Below are 21,018 nucleotides of genomic sequence, written 5' to 3' on the forward strand. Positions count from 1 at the left end.
TGGTCGATCTTCCTCCAGGGGATGGATTTCACCGTGGAACATCGCCCTGGTACGGACCACGCCAACGCCTATGGCCTCTCCCGATTCTTCCGCCTCAGCGAAGAGATCCCCCAAGAAGATGGGTAGTTCTCTCCGGCTTTCAGCTAGTGGGGACGCGTATTAGACCCGGCCCTCGTAACATAGTCAGACCTGACCCCTGCACCTCACACCAGCCCCGAGCCCCTGGCCTAGCCGATCCTTCCCACCAGAACACACACACCCGACCCGGACTTCCCCCGTCTGTGGCCTTCCTCCTTCGGCCACCCCGGGCCCGCGTGCCCACTTCATGCACCAAGATGGCCGCCCGGCCCCAGCGCGACCCTAGCCTATAGGCGCCACTCCGGCTGGAGGACATCGCGCTCCCCTTGGGAATCCATCTCTAAGGCCACTAATCGTCCTAAGGCCCTTTTTTCTATGATAAAAAAGTTGGCAGGGGCAGATACTTCTCCAGCCCCTCCAATACTTGATGAAGCCCAATGTAATGAGATCGCTGACTTCTTTATTACGAAAGTCGAAACTATTCATAATTCTTTGGCAGTTAATACACCACTGCCCGAAAGCAGGTCCTCTCTCACTATGTACGATGAGAGCCCTTCTCCTAAGGAAACGATCTCTGTATGGCCGTTATTGGACCAAGAGTCCCTACGCCTGTGTGTTTCGAAGGTGAAATCTGGCTCCCCTTTAGATCCCATGCCCCCTACTATTCTTGGACAGCTTGCACCAGCCCCCCTTTTGGTGATCCAAGAATTGCTTAATGCCTCTCTTCGGGAGTCCATTGTCCCCGTTGACTGGAAGAGGGCGATGGTGATTCCCCTTTTGAAAAAACCTGGGGCGGACCCCACAATCTTTGCTAACTTTCGGCCTATCTCCCTACTACCAATGTTTTCAAAAATTCTGGAGAAGCATGTTAATACCCATCTAACTGCACACATAGAGGCAACAGGTTATCTGCATTCCTCTCAGTCTGGCTTCCGTGCACATTTTTCGACTGAAACTGCTCTATTGGGGGTTACTGAGACTCTGCGTAGTCATCTGGATCAAGGCGAAACCATGGCACTGATACTCCTTGACTTGAGCGCCGCCTTTGATACGGTGTCCCATTCTATTCTTATCACCGCATTAAAAAAGGCTGGGGTGGTTGGGCCAGCTCTGTCCTGGCTAGCCTCGTTCTTGTGTCAGCGCTCATTTCAGGTCTGTTCATCAAGCTGCTCCTCCTCTATTCGTACAACTGCCTATGGGGTTCCTCAGGGGTCTACTTTAAGCCCTATGCTTTTTAACATCTATGTACGACCCCTGTCCTCAATAGTGGAGGAGGCGGGACTATCTCTTTATTCTTATGCGGATGACACGCAGATCATCTTCTCTCTGTCCTCCAGTAAGGAATGCCCCTCTTCAACACTTCAGGAGGGACTTGGTCGCGTTGCTGAGTGGATGCAGGCTAACCTGTTAAAGCTTAATGGTGATAAAACCGAGTTAGTCATTCTGGGCAAAGATAAACATCTTTGGGGCCCTAAACACTGGCCCTTGGTAATGGGCCCAGTACCTCAACCAGTTACGCATGTACGCAACCTGGGCTTCTTGCTGGACGATTCTTTATCTATGCACCAACAAGTTGTCAGTATTTCAGCCACCTGTTTTACCATCTTAAGGTGGCTTCGTAAAATTCTCTGGCTACTTCCTGTTCCAACAAGACGTACTGTGGTCCAAGCTCTGGTAACCTCCCGCCTTGATTATGGCAATGTACTCTACCTGGGTTGTACACAAGAGGTACGCAAGAAACTCCAGTTGGTGCAGAATTCTGCAGCTCGGCTTCTTTGCAAGGTCCCGAAGAGATCTTCCATCACTTCTGGTCTGCGGGACCTACATTGGCTGCGCATAGAGAGCCGTATTAAATTCAAGGCTCTGTGCGTCATGTTTAAAATCAAACATGGTGCGGCACCTCAGTACCTGCGTTCACGGGTCCACCCATACGTCCCCTCGCGCGCTCTCAGATCTTCCTTCCAGGGCAATTACGTGATCCCCAGATTCAAATTGGCGAGAATGGGGGGCTGCTCCTTCTCTTATCTGGCCCCTAAGCTTTGGAATTCCCTCCCTGTATCCCTAAAATGTCAATCTATCTTTGCACAGTTTCGTAGGGGTCTGAAAACTTGGCTCTTTGCGCAGTAGACAATTATCCCAGTTAACCTCCTCATCGCTGGCGCCGGGAGACCCCATGGTGGGTAGCTGTGCGCCTTATAAATTTAGTTACAATACAATACAATACAATGAGAAAGGGAGGAGCAGTTTCCATCACACCTCTGCGCTTCCCTGGGAAGGTGGGTTTCGATCGACCCGCCGGCCTCCCCGAGGGCTGGCTCCACGCCTGCTGGGTGTCTGGGGCTCCTCCCGACCCGGCCCTGAAAGGATCAAAGGACAATGGCAGGAAACCCCCAACAAGCGACCCCCAGGTGACAAGACCCCTGCCTGGACAGTCTCCGGACATCAAAGAGGAGTCGCCCTATAACAAGGGGTGCTCTGGGACTGTCCGGCAGATTCGCCTTGGAAACATCTGAGCCCTGCTGAGTGACTCGCGGCTCCCTGAAGATCGTAAGACCTCCAAACTTGTGCTTGAGCCCTGCTGAGTGACTCGCGGCTCCCTGAAGATTGTAAGACCCCCGACTTTGTGCTTGAGCCCTGCTGAGTGACTCGCGGCTCCCTGAAGATCGTAAGACCTCCGAACTTGTGCTTGAGCCCTGCTGAGTGACTCGCGGCTCCCCGAAGATCGTAAGACCTCCGAACTTATACTCGAGCCTGCTGAGTGACTCGCAGCTCCCGCAGACTTTCTTGGTCCCGCCGGACCCCACGACGACAAGCGTATTCCCCAGCTCGAGGATTGTGAGCTGTGCGCCGGCTACGCTCCTGCATTTGATTCTTATCCCCAAAGACTGCCCCGCTACCTCCTAACCCCCCCTCCAAGACTTTGTGAGCCCGCGCTCTACTTGTATATATTTTGCCTTGCTGATCATAAAGATCCTATCACTCTGATCTGATAAAGATTTGCTCTTAAGAACTCCTCGTGTAGTGTCTCTCTGTCGTGTGGTGCCGAGTGTACGATCCTAGATACGAGGTTCCTCCCCTGAGGAGTCTCCCGCCAGTGCCCGGCTACGATACCTCGAGGGTGGGTCTCAGGGCAGTCAGGGCCCCCTCCGGGCCCCTTCGAGGTCGCCTTCTAACATTGAGGTCAAGAGGGGACATCGCACACTCACCCTATGTAACCTATATGCTCCCAACCAGGGTCAGGATCCTTTTTTACGCAGGTGGATCAGGGACCATCTAGAGCAGGTGACCACGGACCTCATAGTTGAGGGGGGACTTCAACCTGGTGTGGGATGTGGAGCTGGATCGCTGTGGGGGAGCCTTTCATGGGGTGGGGGCAATGTCCGCGGCAGTGAAGAGCTCCCTCGATACCCTCAATTTAGTGGATGTTTGGCGCTACCACTCCCCAGGCCTGCGGGATTACATGTACTACTCGCATGCACACCGCTCCTACTCTCGTATAGACCTACTACTGGTCTCGCACTCCCTGCTCAAAGATACTATAACGGCGACACACTCCAACATCTCTATTTCTGACCACGCTCACGTGGAACTGAGTCTCCACGAGCGCTGCACCGGTCCCCCGCGTTTGAGTCGATGGCGGTTTCCAGACCACGTTCTCCGGGACCCAGTAGACAAGGAGGAAATCCAGGCAGCCATTTTAGCATACTTTGCGGCAAACGACCTCCCAGGGACTCCCCTTCCCCTCCTGTGGGACGCCTTCAAGGCTACCATACGGGGCACCCTCACTGCTATCGCGGCCGCGAGAGCACGGGAGACTCGACTGTACGAGCATAAACTCGAGAGGGAGGTCAAAATGCTAGAGAGGATGGACCACGAACATCCGTTGATGGCACACAAACGCCGCTTGGCTATCCTTAGAGGCCAGCTCCGAGCACACAGAACGAATAAGGCGGAGCGCGCCTTACTGGCGCTCAAGCAGCGTTATTATGCGGGTGGAGATAAGGTGGGCGCCGTGCTGGCAAGACGCCTGCGTACACGGGCGGCCAAGGCCCACATCACGAAGCTACAACGGGCGGACAGATCCTGGGCCACCACGGAGTCGGCTAAGCTCCAAATGTTCCACGATTTCTACGCAACTCTCTATACCGCTGACCCCCCAGCGCCGGAATTGATAGCCTCTACCATGGGGACCTGTGTCTGGGAATCGTTAAGTGAGCGCCAGTCAGGACTTCTCGAGGCTTCCATTACCTCGGAGGAAATAGCTGGCGCCCTGCGCGATCTTCCGCTGGGTAAAGCGCCAGGCCCGGATGGGTTGCCAGTATCCTTCTATCGCACCTTCTGGCCACAACTACAACCATATCTTCTTCAACTCGTTCGATGAGCTGGCTGGCCCGTCGACGGACATGGCAATGGCCGAAATAGCTCTCATACCGAAACCCGGGAAAGATCACACTCTCTGCTCCTCTTATCGGCCCATTGCCTTGCTAAACACAGATCTCAAGTTGTACACTAAACTCTTGGCTAAACGGCTTAGTGTCCACATGCCCAATCTCATCGAGCCGAATCAGGTGGGGTTCATCCAGCACCATCAAGGGGCAGACAATGTACGCTGCATAGCGCACATCGTTGGGAAAGCCAAACATTGGGGGATACCGGCATGCTTGCTCTCGCTTGACGCGGAGAAAGCGTTTGACCGGGTGGACTGGCTGTTCCTTCGGGCGGTTTTGCAGAGGGTGGGTCTGGGCCCGAAGATGGTGGCGCGCATTATGGCCCCCTATCTTTCGCCGGTAGCTAGAGTATGCGTGAACGGTCAGCTTACGCAAGCCTTTCCCATCTGTAGGGGTACCCGGCAGGTCTGCCCCCTGTCCCCCCTACTGTTCGCTCTTGTGGTGGAGCCCCTAGCCATCATGATACGCCGGTCCCCCGATATCCGTGGTATCTCCCTTCGTGGGGTGGAGCATAAGATCGCCCTCTTCGCGGACGACCTTCTTCTCACCCTGTCGGACCCGCTGCGTTCCCTGCCGGTGATCCACTTGCTGTTGCAAGAGTTTGAACCTGCGTCCGGGCTCAAAATTAACCATGCGAAATCCTGGGCCCTCAATATCACGATCCCGGATGGGGATCTTCTGGCACTTCGGACCTGCGTTCCCTACCGATGGGCGACTCAGTCAGTGCGCTACCTAGGCCTCAACCTGACCCCAGATCTGGCCACTTGGACACAGGCCAATTGGCAGGAGTATAAATGTTCAGTCCAGACGGATCTGCGTGTGTGGAGAGCCTTGCCGCTATCTTGGCTTGGTAGACTCAACACGGTGAAGATGTCCATCCTGCCAAAGATCTTGTACCTCTTCCAGATGCTGCCAACACTGATTCCAGAGCACCAGATCCAGGGGCTCCAACGCGAGCTGGTAGCGTTTATATGGGGCGGGAAGAAACCGCATTTCTCCAACACGATCTTGATGCTCCCCCGAGACAGGGGTGGCCTCGCATGCCCGAACCTTCTTGACTACTATTGGTCGTCGCATCTCCGATATGTCTTGGAATGGGGGGCGTGGGAGAGTGAAAAGGTGTGGTTTCACATGGATCGGGCAGTCACCTGCCGCCCTTTGTGGGACCACGCCTGGCTACCTCGAGAGACGCGCCATCGCAGCGCCTATCTGGCTGTCCCCACCAGAACGGTCCTGGAGATCTGGGACAAGGTGGCGGTTTGCAGGGGTCTCACTTCCTTTCCATCCCCTCACACCCCAATTGCACACAATCCGCAGTTCCCCCCAGCGTGTCGTCCGCCCTTTTTTGCCAATTGGACGAAGACTGGCTGTAGGACGATCGGGAACCTCTTCACGGGGGGTAATTTTAAGTCTTTTGCGCAATGCAAGCACGAATTTGGGCTCTCGGAGAACGACAAGTTCCAATACATTCAGCTTAGACACTGGATTCAGGGCTCCTCCCTGACACAGGCGGCCATACAACCCTACACACCGTTCGAGCAGCTAGCACGTACATTCGGCACATTTAAGGGGTTGATCTCACGTATCTACCGGGTATTGCAACATGCACAGCGGCCAGCCCCTCATCTATACCAGTTGAAGTGGCAGACTGTTCCTGGCCCACGGGTTAACCCTTTCTTAATGGGCGAGGTTGTGGAGGGACATCCCTAAAATTCTACGCAGTATCCCTCAGCAGGAGTCAGCCTATAAGGTGATGACTCAATGGTATTACACCCCGGTTCAACTCCAGAAGATGTTTCCTAAGACGTCTCCCCTCTGCTGGCGATGTACTCAGACGCCGGGAGATTTTATACACATTTGGTGGACTTGTCCCCTCCTAGCTCTCTTTTGGAAAGAGATCCTCAGCCATATCAAACGGGTTCTGGGGTACCCCCTACCTGCGGATCCCCTGGTGGTTGTTCTGGGCCTCAGGCCAGTGGCTGCGAGAGCCATGACGGGGCGTGATCGACACCTTAGCCTCCACATGCTGGGCGCCGCTAAGCAGACGGTGGCACTATATTGGAAAAAGGCTGAGACGCCCTCCATAAATGTATGGTTTACTCGCTTGTGGCAGGTGGTGGCGATGGAGTTGCTCACGGCCTGTCTTCAATTCCGGGAGACTCAATATAGGAAGCTCTGGACGCCCTTGGTGGACCATCTAGGGCGGTTGGAGCATGCTCGAATGTAGCCACCGCGGCTGCGGGCCTTGAGGTTCTTTGATGATGCTGTGTGCCCTGCGGATCCAGGAGGTCTCTGGGGGTTGTCGGACGACGGGCTGGGAGGGCCGGCTACTGCCCCCCACCCCAATGGAGAGGGGACCCTGACTCTGTAGAGCCGGGATCCTGCGGCCTTCACCGTCTAGTGATAGTGTAGCTGACGCTTTCATCTTCCATCCTCCCACCCCCCTGCCTAGCCTTCCCCCCCCCAGTGCCCTTCCTATTCTCCCACTTTTGTCTCCTTTTCCCCCTCAGTTAGTTGACTGCCTTGTGGACACTCTTGGTTTCATGGACTGCCCCGGGGGCCTCACGCACCACCCTATTACTGTCAAATCTGACATGCCTGGTTGCCGGTTTCATATAGACGCGACTAGCCCAATAGCGGTTAAGTCACTCCATGCTTTATAGGCCCCTGGTGACTGATGCTGTGCTTTCATGGCCCAACGCCCCTGCCATTGCATGCGGGCTGTGTGAGCAGGGGCTGCTGGACGCGCGGTGGGAATGGCGAGGCACTCACCCGGGGTTGGCCAGCCTGGGTACGGCTACGTTTCAAGGGACAGGGGCCTCGGCACATTTAAAGTACATATACATAAGGCTTAGAAGCCACGAGGGAGTTCCAGATCTCAGCACTCTACAGGGAACAGGCCACGCATCGGGGAGGTAGCCATCCTGTGCGCTCGCTGTAGGCCTGCAGCACTCTTGCGTCTGTCTGTTCCCGCTGTAATGCTTTGTGGCTGCTGCTGGGTTTGGAGTTGCGGGGGAACTTGTACATGTTGGAACTGCATCTGTACTTGTACCTGGGACATGGCATGTACTCTTGATCTTGTGGGCCTTCGCCCTTAGTTATTTGAAGGTGATGGCTGCCGGCCCTTGGGGTTGTAGGCGATTAAGCTGTGTATGGATACAGGAGTGTTCCACTAAACTTAATAAAAAGTTGTTTACAAAAAAAAAAAGCCACATACAAAATGTCTCTCCAAGCCTGGGCACAGCGAGACCTAAACAGCAGTCAAACATGACAATGATACACATTTGAAGTAATCACTACACAAAAAAGGTTCCTTCCAAAGCACTTGCAACTCTACAAACTGCATATCCACCAATGCCAAAAAACTGCAAGCAGGATATGATGTAAAGAAGATCAAAAATGCTGTACTACAATAAAAAGAAATGGTTAGCATTATAAATCACAATGAAGTCTGCTCGGTGGGCCAGGTCAGATTAAAAAAAAACTGATCTACACCCAAGGGTGCACAAAGCGAAGGCAAATAATTGGTAGCCAAGAACGGAACCAACTTTTACACCAGGGGCAGCCCCCCAAGCATGTTTCCACCCTGCCCCCTCACAATGGGGAGCAGAGCAGCAGAAAAAAATATCTGATGGGGGCAACAACACATACACAGCCGCCTTCACTGGAGACAGACTGTTGCCCAAGGTGCTGCTCCCCACAAAATCATATAGGCATAAATTCACAGGTGTCTAGTGGGTTTCCACTGCTCTGAGGGCAAATCGGCCTCCAGGGGTGGAAACAATGCCCCTTTGTGGTAAGCAACCCTTGCCCAAGGGGTCACTTCCCATAAAAATAATTTTTATTTATATCGCTGGTGTCTAGTGGGTTTCCTCCCTACGGGAGCAGATCGACTTAAAAAATGGTTGATATGCCCCAGGGGGGTGGAAACTAAAGAAACTTGGGCCTTGACGGGAAGTAATCCTTGTGCAAGTGGTTGCTCTGTATAAACATGATTTATTTACATATTCCTGCTACTTAGTTGCTTTCCAGGCTCGGGGCAGATTGGCCTAATAAATGGACACACAGAAACAATCCCTGGTGTCTAGTGAGTGCATTCCCGATGCACAATCGTGATCCCACCCACAATCCTGCAGGAGGAATGCACAGAGGAGAGACAGTGGGTTAAGAAAAAACTTTTCCCTTTCTCTCAGTGTCTCTTCCCTCCTGACCCCACACACATAAAAAATTATGTACTTAGAAAGTGTCCTCTCATCGACTGTGCTGGAATCAAATAACTTTGAGGGTATCCCCATCACCTCTTGGTGACATTGGCACTTCTTGCCTGCTCTGATGTCATCAGATAACCGGGGAAGGGTCATGGGTGGCAGCAGCAGTTCTTTCGCTGCCAACCTGAGGGCATGCTGCCGGGGCGAGTGCCAGCGCTTTTCCGTGGGTGGGTGCTAAGGCATGCTGGACACATATGCAGCACCCAAGTGGTGGATAGTTGAAATTAAAATAATTATAAAAATAGACAGAAAAATAGAAATAGGTGGCAACATTTTTATCTGGAATTTTTTTCTGATAGCTGATTTACAAATGTTTATACTATTAAGGCCATCGGACCTTTCTTGTCACAGGGGTATATTTTGTTTGCTGGTGCCTAAAAACATGCGATGCCTAGAGCTGAAGATTGTAACAATATTTCATTGTGGATCGACCATCCAGCAACTCGTACAATAACATAACATAACATAACATATTGTTTGTAAAGCAACATGTGTATTTGTAAAGCTCACGGCCACCCAAGGGTATCTTGATGGTGAATAACAGATGTTTATCATAATAAATTCAAATGAATGAAAAATATGGATGCAGGTCCCCTATGTATTCCTGAAACATGCCCATTATTCTGAATTTAGTAATGGTGGTTAATTAATTATCAATTATCTTGGGGTTATCTATACTATGAGGTGATTCAGAGACATTTACAAAACACGTTCTTTCTTTCACACAGGCTTACATTTAGAAGAAAAAATGGAGAGAAATTCATTTAATAATAACAAAAGGTCTACTCTTCTGTATTCCACCACTTCTCCAGAAACAAATGCTACCCCACTTCTGTTTATGAGCCTATTGCTTGTAACAGGAAAGACCCCAAAATACAACGTGGAGACATCTGAATCATTACCTCGCAAATCGATCCTTTTCAGTGAAATAGGAAGCTGCGCATAGGCATTTATGAAAACTAGAGTCCAGGGTGGTGCAACATGTGTGGCTCCAGCAACATTTCCTTATCTGGCATGCCCTGGAAACCTCAAACTTTAGCTAAATTCACACATTTTCCTCACATTTCTGTGAGCAAAGTATGGAATTCGAGGATATTCACAAAATTTCTACTACCTAGCGTTTCCACATTTCTTCTGATAGAAATGGCCCACTTGTGTGGAAGTGACTATTGCCCACAACAGAAATGAGGAAAACTATTACCATGTGAAGTCAACGTGTTCTTTGTATGGTCTTGGGTTGTGCGTTTTTAGGTCCAGCATCAGCGATGACCTGTTGCATCTCTCTGTGTGGCTTTGGCAAACACACCCATTGCTATTGGCTGTTAGCTGCAGCATTCAGAAATTCTGGTTTCTTATTGGTGCATTTCTGTTGAAGTCCCTCCTTCATGTGTTTAGCTCTCTTTCCGGCAAGAGAGCATTTTTGTTGGCGATTACACAGTACAGCATGTGATGGCCAGTCTTCTCTCTTCCCATCTTGTTTACATTGAGTGGTCTGCGCTTGGACGCCACGCTGCATAGTAGGGCGCCCGGTTTTATGTTTTTTTTTTAATGTTTCCATAACTTCGGACTCTCCCGCATCTTTAGATCTCCCCAGAAACCACATGACAGATGCTGACATCTGCAAGCCCCCTCTCCGGACAGCAAGCTGCAGATGAGCAGGAGGGAGACATCACATGAAAGAGGCCCTTTATCTCGAGAAAGAAAGGGTGTTTGTCATTCACGCACCTTGAGGTAATCACAGTTGTTTGATTCGGCGGGCTCTGACGTGGAGCGACTGCCACCCTTTTCAGAATCCGAGACACGTCAGGACTGAGATAACGCAATGGCCGAGGTGATGTCATCCCCTGGTGGGAGTTAGATGGGCCTGTGTAAATATAGTAACTGACAATCACAATGAGTCGATGCCGTAATATGTAGTCATACTGGATGGAGTGTAGCAAAACCGACACCTAGAGTGTTTTTAGAGGTCACAGCACAGGCAGCTAGACTGTCTCTCACTGGCACTGACTCAGTAATAGCTCTGCATTAGACCAGAACAGTGCATTTCCGGAAGACTACTGACTACAACGATAAAAATGTAGTCTGTCTGACTGTCTCAGTTGTTTTTATTTTGTTAATCACATACGTATTACTGATTTGATCTGCGTGTATTTGTTTCACTCCCAGCTCCCCTCTGCACATCCCTTTGTCATCTGCCCCCTCACTTCCCAGCTGCAGATGAGGTTCTTGAAGCCCCCCCAGTCTGTAATCAGAAGGTCAGACAGGTGTTAGAATCCGGGGTCTCTGGTTGGCGCAGGTATGCACTTGCGACAAGCAGGGACCCTTTTCATCTAAGTCAGGGCGTAGGATCACCTCTTAAAAATAACCCCTGCTCACCCTCTAGGTAACGTGGCGCGAGCAGTCAGGCTAGATTCCAGAGGGCATTAGGTTAAGCATTCAGGGTATCCCACACAATAATCCCCACCCCACCACACAAAGACACAAGGCTGTATATATATTAAAATAAAGTTCTTTATATAAAAGTTTTCTTTAGGCAGGTTGTCAAAAATACAGTCTTTAACTTAAATAAGGTTCCAGTTACTCTTGAAGGCTTTCAGGCAGTCCACAGTTCTTAAAATGGCAACATTCTACTTAAAATAGCTTCTTTAGAGGTTCTGTGCGCTCCGTAGCACCTTGCGTACGCTCCGTACAAGGTTTTGGACGTCACTTGCCGTTTCTCACGCTTCTCGCGTGAGCACGCGTGCTCGGGACGTGAACCGTACGGACCGTACCTTCGTTGGTACGCGTCGTACACGTCTGGTACGCCTCTTGCCAAACGTCACGCTTCTCGCGTGAGCAACGTACTATACTTTCAAATGTGATACGGCTCGTACTTCTCCGGAGCGCTTCGGACAGCTGGTACGATGGTTGCCAAAGCTCCCACCTCACGCGTGAACAGCGTAGCGGGTCTCCAAAGTCAGTACGGTGCGAACAAAGCCACGGACGGGTCACAGTCCAGCGCGCTCTTACACAGTACCTTAATTCTTGTACCAGGACGATCGCAGCAGCTTCAGGGGTCCCTGCAGGAGCGTCCCACGTCGCGTTGTCGTCCCTCTGTGGCAGTGGGCGGCGGTGCTTCGTGGGGTGCTTCAGGACGGTCTCGGCCACACGATCACGGGCAGAAGCAGGAGGGGCAGCTCGGGGGCAATCTCTTCAGCGCGTCGCGCTGTCAGCTTCACGTAGGGGACACACAGTGCGTCGCAGGTCTTCACAGGAGCTTCCACGGCCAGGGGGGTCGCAGAGGCTCAGCGATTGGAGCCTGATCAGTCTCTCTCTTCGCGGTGCGAGCTACGGCTCGGGGGCAGGTGCTTGCGGTGCTTGGACCAGGGAGACAGGTCTCGCAGTAGCCCCGGTGGCAGATGTCGCGGTGCTCAGATGAGGGGCACAAGGTCCTCAGGGGTCAGCGTCACAGGATCGCTTCCAGCAGCTTCTCCTCTTCTGGGGGAAAGGTAGCGCCCACTGTTCCTGGGGCGCAGTTCAGGGGGCAAGTTCACAAGCAAGCCCTTGGAGATTGTTTGAAAGCACAAGTTGATGCAAAGTCTTTTCCTTTAGTCTTTTCCTCTCCTTCCAGGAGTCAGGCACCCACCGCAGGCCAGTCTCTCAGGCAGGGAGACAGTACTTCCTCCTAGCAGCTTTCCCAGGTCCTTCTCCTTCAGGCAGGGGTTCGTCTTGGCGCAAACAGGATCTGATTTCTCAGGAGCAGGGCTCCTTCTTTTATACAGCAATTCTTTTGTTCTTTGTCGCCAGGGGGCCTGGGCCTGGCTCAGTCCGGTTTTGGAGCACTTTGTTGTGGTGACTCTGCTCTTTCCTTTCAGCAGCAGGGCAGAGACATCAGCCGCTCCACAGGGGGCGGAGCCGGCTTTGTGGTGGCAGAGCACAAGTCTATTCTGAGTCAAGGTGTACTCCTCCCACGCATCCTGGTGTAATCTCTCTACCCACCACCTGGCAGCCAACCTGTCTCCTGGAATTCCCCAGCCCTGCTCTTCACTGTAACTAGGCAGAACTCACACACACAAAGCAGAGGCGGACTGAAATGGCCAGGTCAGTAAATACTAACTTTCTAAAAGTAGTATTTACAAACGCAGGATATTAAAATAAACTTTACTAAAAGAAGTATTTTATTATTCTGAGTTCAGGGGTACTAAACATGACTTTCTACCATGCTCTATGAGTCCACTGGGATTACAGTGATGGAGCAGGGTTTTTCTTTAAAACCGAATACCTGTTTCATTTTCGCATGTTATAACTAAAAGTACTACTGATTAATTATTAACCATTAAAAGTTTGTCAAATGATGTCTAACCAACCTTATTAACAAGAGAATCACACGTGGGAACGCTATTGCATGGCTTAAATAATAAGTGAACTAAGTTGGTGAGCAAACTGACTGAAATAGCTGTTGCTTTTGTGATGTTATGTTTTGCGCTTAAATTAATATTCATTAATGGCTTTTGATGTCGCAAATGGCTAGATAAATACACACACATAAGGGTATTAGCAAGGGAATAACACTGTATAATCATTTCCGTGCAGTAATTCTGTTTTGTGTTTATTTTTACTTAAGTTGACTAATGTGGCCTACTACAAGATGGCTACCACCCGCAGCCTGCATTCGAGTAGATTGAAATTTTACAAAAAGGCTTCGCGCTGCCTGTGACCTTGCACCTCCGATGAACTGAAAAGCCATGAGCATGATGACAAGCCCAGGAAATCTGCCAAGTGCCCCTGGAAGATGGAGTTGTTGCAATTTTGAAATAGTGACATTATGAACTTATAATGATCCCACCATTTGAAACAAATGTATCCAGTAGAAACATCCGTGGATGTATCGAATTAGACATGAACATTCAATTTTCCTATTCATTATTTGGGACAATCTAAGTGTGAGAAAATATCGCACAGTAGCATAAATGTACCGAGATGACATTATTTCCGCCATTCATCCGTTCTGTATAATAAATTGTAACTTTACAGAATGTAAATTTTAGTATAAATATTGGTAGACTAGAGAGGTCTAGCGCCACTTCTTCCCGAACTGATGATCCGAGGTCCCTACGCTGACAAAGAGGACGGTGACTCTACATGACGGCTAGAAACTCTGTTTCTTCTACTGAGGACCGGTTCTGACTTAGGATCTGACATTTAGACAGAATAGGTAAATATGAGAGAAATGAATTTGCATTTAATTGGCTTTTCTAACAATTTTAGATAAACAAATAATTCTGTTTGAATCTCTGTGTCGGGTGATTATTTCTGGTCATGTTTATTGAATTTATTTGCATATTGTGTGAAATGTTCTCGCTAGATTTATAAGCAACTAGCTGGTCGCATTGACCTCAAAGTACATGCAGATTGGTTAGGTATCAGAAAGTGTTTCCCCTTTTACAGTAACGGATAGGGTGGTTAGGTTGAATGTTGGTGTAATGGGCCCCACCAGCGTGTGATGTGTGTGTACGTGTGTGACTGTGAGACCGCTCCGTCTGTGGAAGTAGAGGGGATTTGTAAGCTCCGATCTGCACCAGTTTCTTGGTAGCAGAATGATGGTTAGCTATTGTCTTGATCTGGCGAAATTGCGTGTATATAGGCTTGTTGATTATTGATTGAAATTTGTACTAACACTGTATGTTGAAGTTGTGTTGAGTTTATGTATTGTGAACGGCTTCTGGGACGTAGGGAGTCGGTGACAGTTCCGTAGTAGGGCAGAGGGAGTGCTGCTCTCAGAAAAAGGCGGGATTGTTGGCCCTGTATGCAGGCAGGGAAAAACGTGTGACAATTGAAGTTGCGCGTCGCATTGTCTGGGTTCGATGAGGTAGCATCGCCGTGTGTTACCATTAGAAACATATTTTCGGTGTGGGAGAAGTGTATATGATAGCGAAGGTTATCTGTGAAGCTCTGGTCTTAGGTCTCAGGGATCCTTATGGCATTCCATTAAAGCTTACCACTAGAGAGGTAATAGGTATTCTCGGAGCTTGTTAGAAGGACAGGGCAGAGGTAAGCGCTGCTTTGTTAACGTGTGATATAATTCTGTAGTAGGACAGACTGTTCGCTGTTCTCGGGAAAGACAGAATTCTGTGTGAATGTACTACATTTTCTGGTATGAAAGTGCGTGAATGAAAAGGCATTCTGGTTAATTGTGAAACTCTTAGGAGCATTCCGGAGAAAACAGTTAATTGGTGCTTGTCAGAAGGGTAAAGTAGAGGGATGTGCTACTTTATCAACGGAAGTAACGATTCTGTAGTAGGGCAGAGGTAAGCGCTGCTCTCGGGAAAGGCAGAATTCTCGTGGGAAAGGACTTTTGCTGTTCTGTTGCTAGCGAAGCAGACAATGGAGATGTTTGTATGTTGTAACTAACAGACTCGTAGAAGTTGAAACAAAGTCTACCGAGTAGTCTGGTAAAGGAGGGGTAGACGAGAAGAACAGGAGACAGGAGCAGAAGTGACTGCAGCGACTGCTGACGTCAGGGAGACCGCGCTGTGATTGGACAGTGGGTTAGAACAGTGGAAGCACGGTGATTGGTGTGCTAGTATACGCCGCGCTAGGATTGGGAGACATACAGGGTGACGTAGACGCTCCGGGATTGGTGCGTTGGTGTGAGTCGCGCTGCAATTGGACAAGAGATCGTACAGTTGTAGAAAAGACAAAAGGGTTGCAGAAAATAAGAAAATGTATTACCACGCTGAAGAAAAGAAAAAGAAATCCTTATTTAGTAAGGTTAAGACCTGGTTTGACAAGGATAAGGATATTGTGACTAGGGAAGGACAGTTACTGCCCCCGATAAGAACCCCCGCATCCTTCATGGTTGCGAAATATGGGTATCATACCTGTATTTGGTTAGATAACTGGGTGAAGTACACGAAAGAAGATGGAGTGTTAGCGTTCCCGGAACATGGTTCATTCAATCTGGCCATACTGAGGAACTTACGGGAGCAGATGATGAATCTAGAGCCTCGGCCTAGGCCGACGCAGTTTGAGGCATTAACTGAATGGGAAGATGAAATGCATGAACGAGAAAAGCAGAGGGGTGGGGGTAGTTATAGGTACATGTTTGGGCGGAAATATGATCGCAAAACCCATCATGACCGAATGAGACGATGGCGTGATGCCAGTATGACTGAGGGATTATATCCCATAAGAACAGCAGAAGAGTCAGGAGGGAGAAAGTATACAGAGAAAGAACATAATGTAGAGACCAGGAGATACGGGGCAAATGAGTCTGATGATGATGTCTTAGAGGACATGCTCTATAAAAGACCACCCCCATATAGACGAGAACCGGAGGTAGGAACAGCAGTTACCCCAATGAGAAACACCCTGCGAATTATTAAGACAGAGGGTACCACCCCTGGGTTGAAAGGCAGTTGTTCTCTGGCGGAAAGAAAGAGAGAGAGAGATAGAGAGAGAGAAAGAGAGAGAGAGAAAGAGAGAGAGAAAGAGAAAGAGAGATAGAGAGAGAGAATGAAATTGAGGATGAAAAGACCAGAGAACTAGCAAGAACTACCTTTGAACTGACAGAGAAGATCAGGGAACTGACTAAAAATCTTGAGGCAGTTACAGTACCTGTGACAATAGGTCCGGTTATGCCGATTTATGACAAGCAGGGGACGGGTGAAAATGGGTTGACAGTTCCGTACGTGAGCAATAGATTGATTGTTCCTCCAGAGCAGGCAGACATGAGAGCGGGAGAAACACAGTGGAGAACGGGAGAAAATCAGTGGAGACATACCATATGCGGAGGAGAATTGAGTGTGCAGACTAACACAAGTTTGAATTCTGGATGTGTGGAAGGGACCAGAGGATCAATCTTAGAACCACAAAGAGTGACAGAACCAGGGGGTGCAGAAAAATCTGTGATAACTGCTGAAGATTTGAATGATTGGCTGAAGACTTTGCAGAGGAAAGAAAGAGAATCCCAGGGAATTGATGTAGCTAGGCTACGAATGGAAATGGAGGAGCTGATTGTAGGAACGATCCCTACAGAAACGCTGAAAAATTATCAGGAAGGAGAGATTCTGTTTTTATGCAAGAGCATCACATGGAGAGCAAAGAACATACATGACAGGTTGAAAGGAATAGCCAGTGAAATGGGAATTGATATGGACAAGGTAAAAGCTTTACAAAAGCCTTACCGAGTAGATTTTACAGATAAGGACATTGAGAATCTGAACCATGCAGGCCGAACAGGACAGATTAAGGAAATGATTGCCCTGCTGAAGAAATGGGGAGTGTTAGAAATGGGATTTCTGGTTGGCTAGGGCTTGCGCCAAAGCCAGACAGAAACCACCACTCTAGTCAGGGCTGGGGAGTTACACGCCAAAGATAACCCCTGCTCACCCCCTTGGTAGCTTGGCACGAGCAGTCAGGCTTATCCCTGAGGCGATGTGTAAAGCGTTTGCGCGCGCACCCAGCAACAACACCCAAGGCCCACCACAAAGGAAACTCCACACAAGGTATTCTATAAAAATAGCCTTTGTATTATACACAACACATTAGATAAAAACACACACTCTACAATGTGCCAACAGGCACGGGCAGAATTTACAAGGGATTATATATACAGGGGACAGGGCCACCTGGACCACTGTCAGGAATTAGCACTTTTTAGAACATAGGAATAATACTGTAGTACAAAATAACATATGTAGCACACAACCAGTAACTACTGGTATCAGGTAAGTACCACCTACGCAACCCTAACCACCTTAGGAAAATATTGCGCAGGGAATCAGGACCTCACCAGCACCACCTGTACTAGGGAGAAAACAACCACCTAAGTATCACAATACCTGTAGGGGTAAACGCACATTACACATGATGCATCACATTCAGAGGTGTAGAACAAGGGAAACACATGATGCATAAAATACATTCAGCGGTGTAAAGCAAAGCACATGACGCATAAACACATTGAGAGGTGCAGGGAAACACAATGGCGCCAGAACTCACATTAGCCACCACCTGTGGCAGTCCCTAGGCCAACTGGCCTCTCATGGGCTCAAGCGCCCGTTGTCCACAGAGTCAGGGCAAGATTGCGCAGGCTGCGCAATCTAGAACGTAAAGCAACAGGGCACAACCTAAACGTTGCAGCTGCCCACTAAGTGCTGGGCAGCTGGGAAAAAGAACCTGGCACCGGCGTGCCTCTTGAGCCCTCTCTGGGCTCTGGACGATCAAGCAATGCCCCCGTTAGAGCCTCACAGGCTCAATAAACAAATGTGCCCCTCTAAATAACGTCGGAGCGGCCCACTGCCTTCCGGGGCCGCTCTGGTCATGGACGAAATGCCCCCGTAGGTTTAGAGCCTCCCTGGGCTCTTCTAAAAACAAGGAGTGCCTCGTTGGAGCCTCTCGGGGCTCGGGAACACTGCTTTCCTCGGAGTCCCACTCGGGGGACTCTCTAAAGACACCGCTGCCCCCCTGAGCCTTGCAGGCTCTGAAATAGCTGGAGGGGGCGCGTTGGAGCCTCGCAGGCTCCTTGAATCGGGTGGGCCCCGCTCGTGGGAGCGCTCGAGCGCTCAAACCAAGCACCCCAAGCTCCCGCTGGTCAGAGCCTTTGCCGGCTCGCGACCGGAACACTCCGCCCCCTCACTCACCGGGTTGATCCAGACCGGCGAGGATCCTCCTCGGGGGACTCGATCCGACGCTCGGCCCAGGGCGGGGTAGGCTCCCGCCTGGGTCGCGGGGGTGCTGCTTCTTTTCCGGGCTGGCCCAGCGCGGGGTAGGCTCCCGCCTGGGTCTCGAGGGGGATACCAGACCAGCCACGAGTCTTGGAAGGAGGCGGGGTAGGCTCCCGCCCTCCTACTTCCGGTTGTCCCGGAGTCCCGCCTGCAGCCTGCCTGACTTCCTCTGGGAGCCCGGCTGCGGCGGTGATTTTCAATCTCGGCAATGAGAGGGGTAGGCTCCCTCGTAGATGCGGTATACGGCGGGGTGGGCACCCGCCGTAAGAATAAGCAAATAAGCGGGGTGGGCACCCGCAAGCAGTTACGGCAATGTCCCTGGCAGGGTGGGCACCTGCCAGGAGACTCTAGAATCGGCAAATACGGGGCAAACGCCGGGTGGGCACCGGCTTTCAGAAATAAAGCGCTCCTAGCGCTAAGGAAAATAAAAGCGCTTCCAGGCGCTTAGGGATGCCCACAGACACCAAGTCCAGCAAAGTTCTCCCCTGCATGCAGCAGGGGTGGGGGGCAAGGCTGGACCCAGAGCCAGCTCACTGGGCCTCCAGGCAGGGAGGTAGTCCAGGTGGCGGTCCTCTGGTCCAGCAGCAGCAGCAGCAGCCCCCCTCAGGAAAGATCCTGGCAGAGAACAACTTCTGTGGGGACACAGCCCCATTTTTATACAGCAAAAGTCTTTGTTCTTGGTTCAGGGTGAGGGGGAAAACCAGTCGCAGCTGGTTGGGGAGCACCCTTGATGTGCTCAGCCCCTCACTCTATTCACTGGCAGGGCTAGGGTCGTCAGTCGCACCACAGGGGGCGGAGCCAGCATTGTGTGTGGAAAACCCTGTCCTATTCAGGACCCAGGTGTACTCCTCCCACCCATCTAGCTGCTGATCTCCCCATTCACCACTGGGTGACTCATCCTGACTCTGGGGAATCCCTAGCCCGTCACATGACATGACCAGCCAATCACGCGACAGACACACTGCACACAGAAGTGCCCACCTCTAGAAGTGGCACTTCCACACTAGGTACATGCACGCCGCACACATCATCGCGCAGCATTCACTCCCACGAGTCCGCACATACCAAACTCGGGCCTGCACACCCCACGCATCAGGAACTACTAGGGACACATACATTCCCCATGCATTCCTATGGGAGGGCAGGTATAAAGATAGAATATCGACGGGAAAATATCGACTAGCATTAATATCGTGGTAAGAATATCGACTGTGAAAAATATCGTTATAGAAAATATCTTTTCCAAAAATATCGTTTCGTGAGAATGACAAAAATATCGTCATAAAAAAATATCGATGAACAGAATATCGTTGAAGAAAATGTCATTTCATATAATATCGACAGAAAAATATAAGTTGTTATAAAATTTATAAAAAAATATGTATTATGTTTTTTAAAAACTTACAAAACTCCTACTAGTAATAATATGTGTTAAAAAATATTTTCTACAAAAGAATTGTTAAAATTTTAGTAGCGGGTTATTGGTATTATAGGGGATAAGGGTGGGTAGTAATTTAAAATTTGGTTTTTAAAAAATTTATAAAATATAAACAAATTAGAAAATAGTTAAGAAATCCAAATTTTAAATTGAAATTTCGAATTCTTCACGAAATTAAATTTGTAATTAAATTTTATAATTTCAAATAAAAATTTTAGGAGCGGGTTTTTGGTATTATAGGGGATTAGGGTGGGTAGCAATTTAAAAATGTAGTGTTTAAAAATTGTATAAAATATTAATAAATTCGAAATTTATAATGAAATCAAATTTTAACCTCGAATTTTAAAATTTTACACGAAATTTATATTTTAATATTAATAAAAAATATTACATTAATATTGAAGAAGCGTTATTTTGGTATTATAGGGGAATAGGGTCTAAAAAATAATTTAGATAGAAAAATGTATATTGTTTACTAACCTGCACATTTCCTGACTTATGTTGGATTGGAGTTAGAATAGTAAATTATTATAAAATATAAACAAATTTGAAAAAAATTAAGAAATTAAAAATTTAGTTTTTAAATTTCTAATTGTTTACGAATTTAAATTTGTAATTAAATTTAAAAATTTCAAATAAAAATTTTAGGAGCGGGTTTTTGGTATTATAGGGGATTAGGGTGGGTAGTAATTTAAAAATGTAGTCTTTAAAAATTGCATAAAATATTAATAAATTAGAAATGTATCATGAAATCAAAATTTAACATCGAAATTAAAATTTTTACACGAAATTGATTTTTTAATATTAATAAAAAATATTAAATTAATATTGAAGAAGCGTTATTTTGGTATTATAGGGGAATAGGGTCTAAAAAATAATTTAGATAGAAAAATATTATTTTGTTTACTAACCTGCACATTTCCTGACTTATGTTGGATTGGAGTTAGAATAGTAATTTATTATAGTTTACTATCCAGCACTTTCCCTGAGTTATGTTATGTTTGGAGTTAGAATAGTAATTTATTATGGTTTACTATCCAGCACTTTCCCTGACTTATGTTGGATTGGAGTTAGAATAG

Source organism: Triturus cristatus, chromosome 8 (genome assembly GCF_964204655.1).
Source record: "Triturus cristatus chromosome 8, aTriCri1.1, whole genome shotgun sequence".
Classification (NCBI taxonomy): domain Eukaryota; kingdom Metazoa; phylum Chordata; class Amphibia; order Caudata; family Salamandridae; genus Triturus; species Triturus cristatus.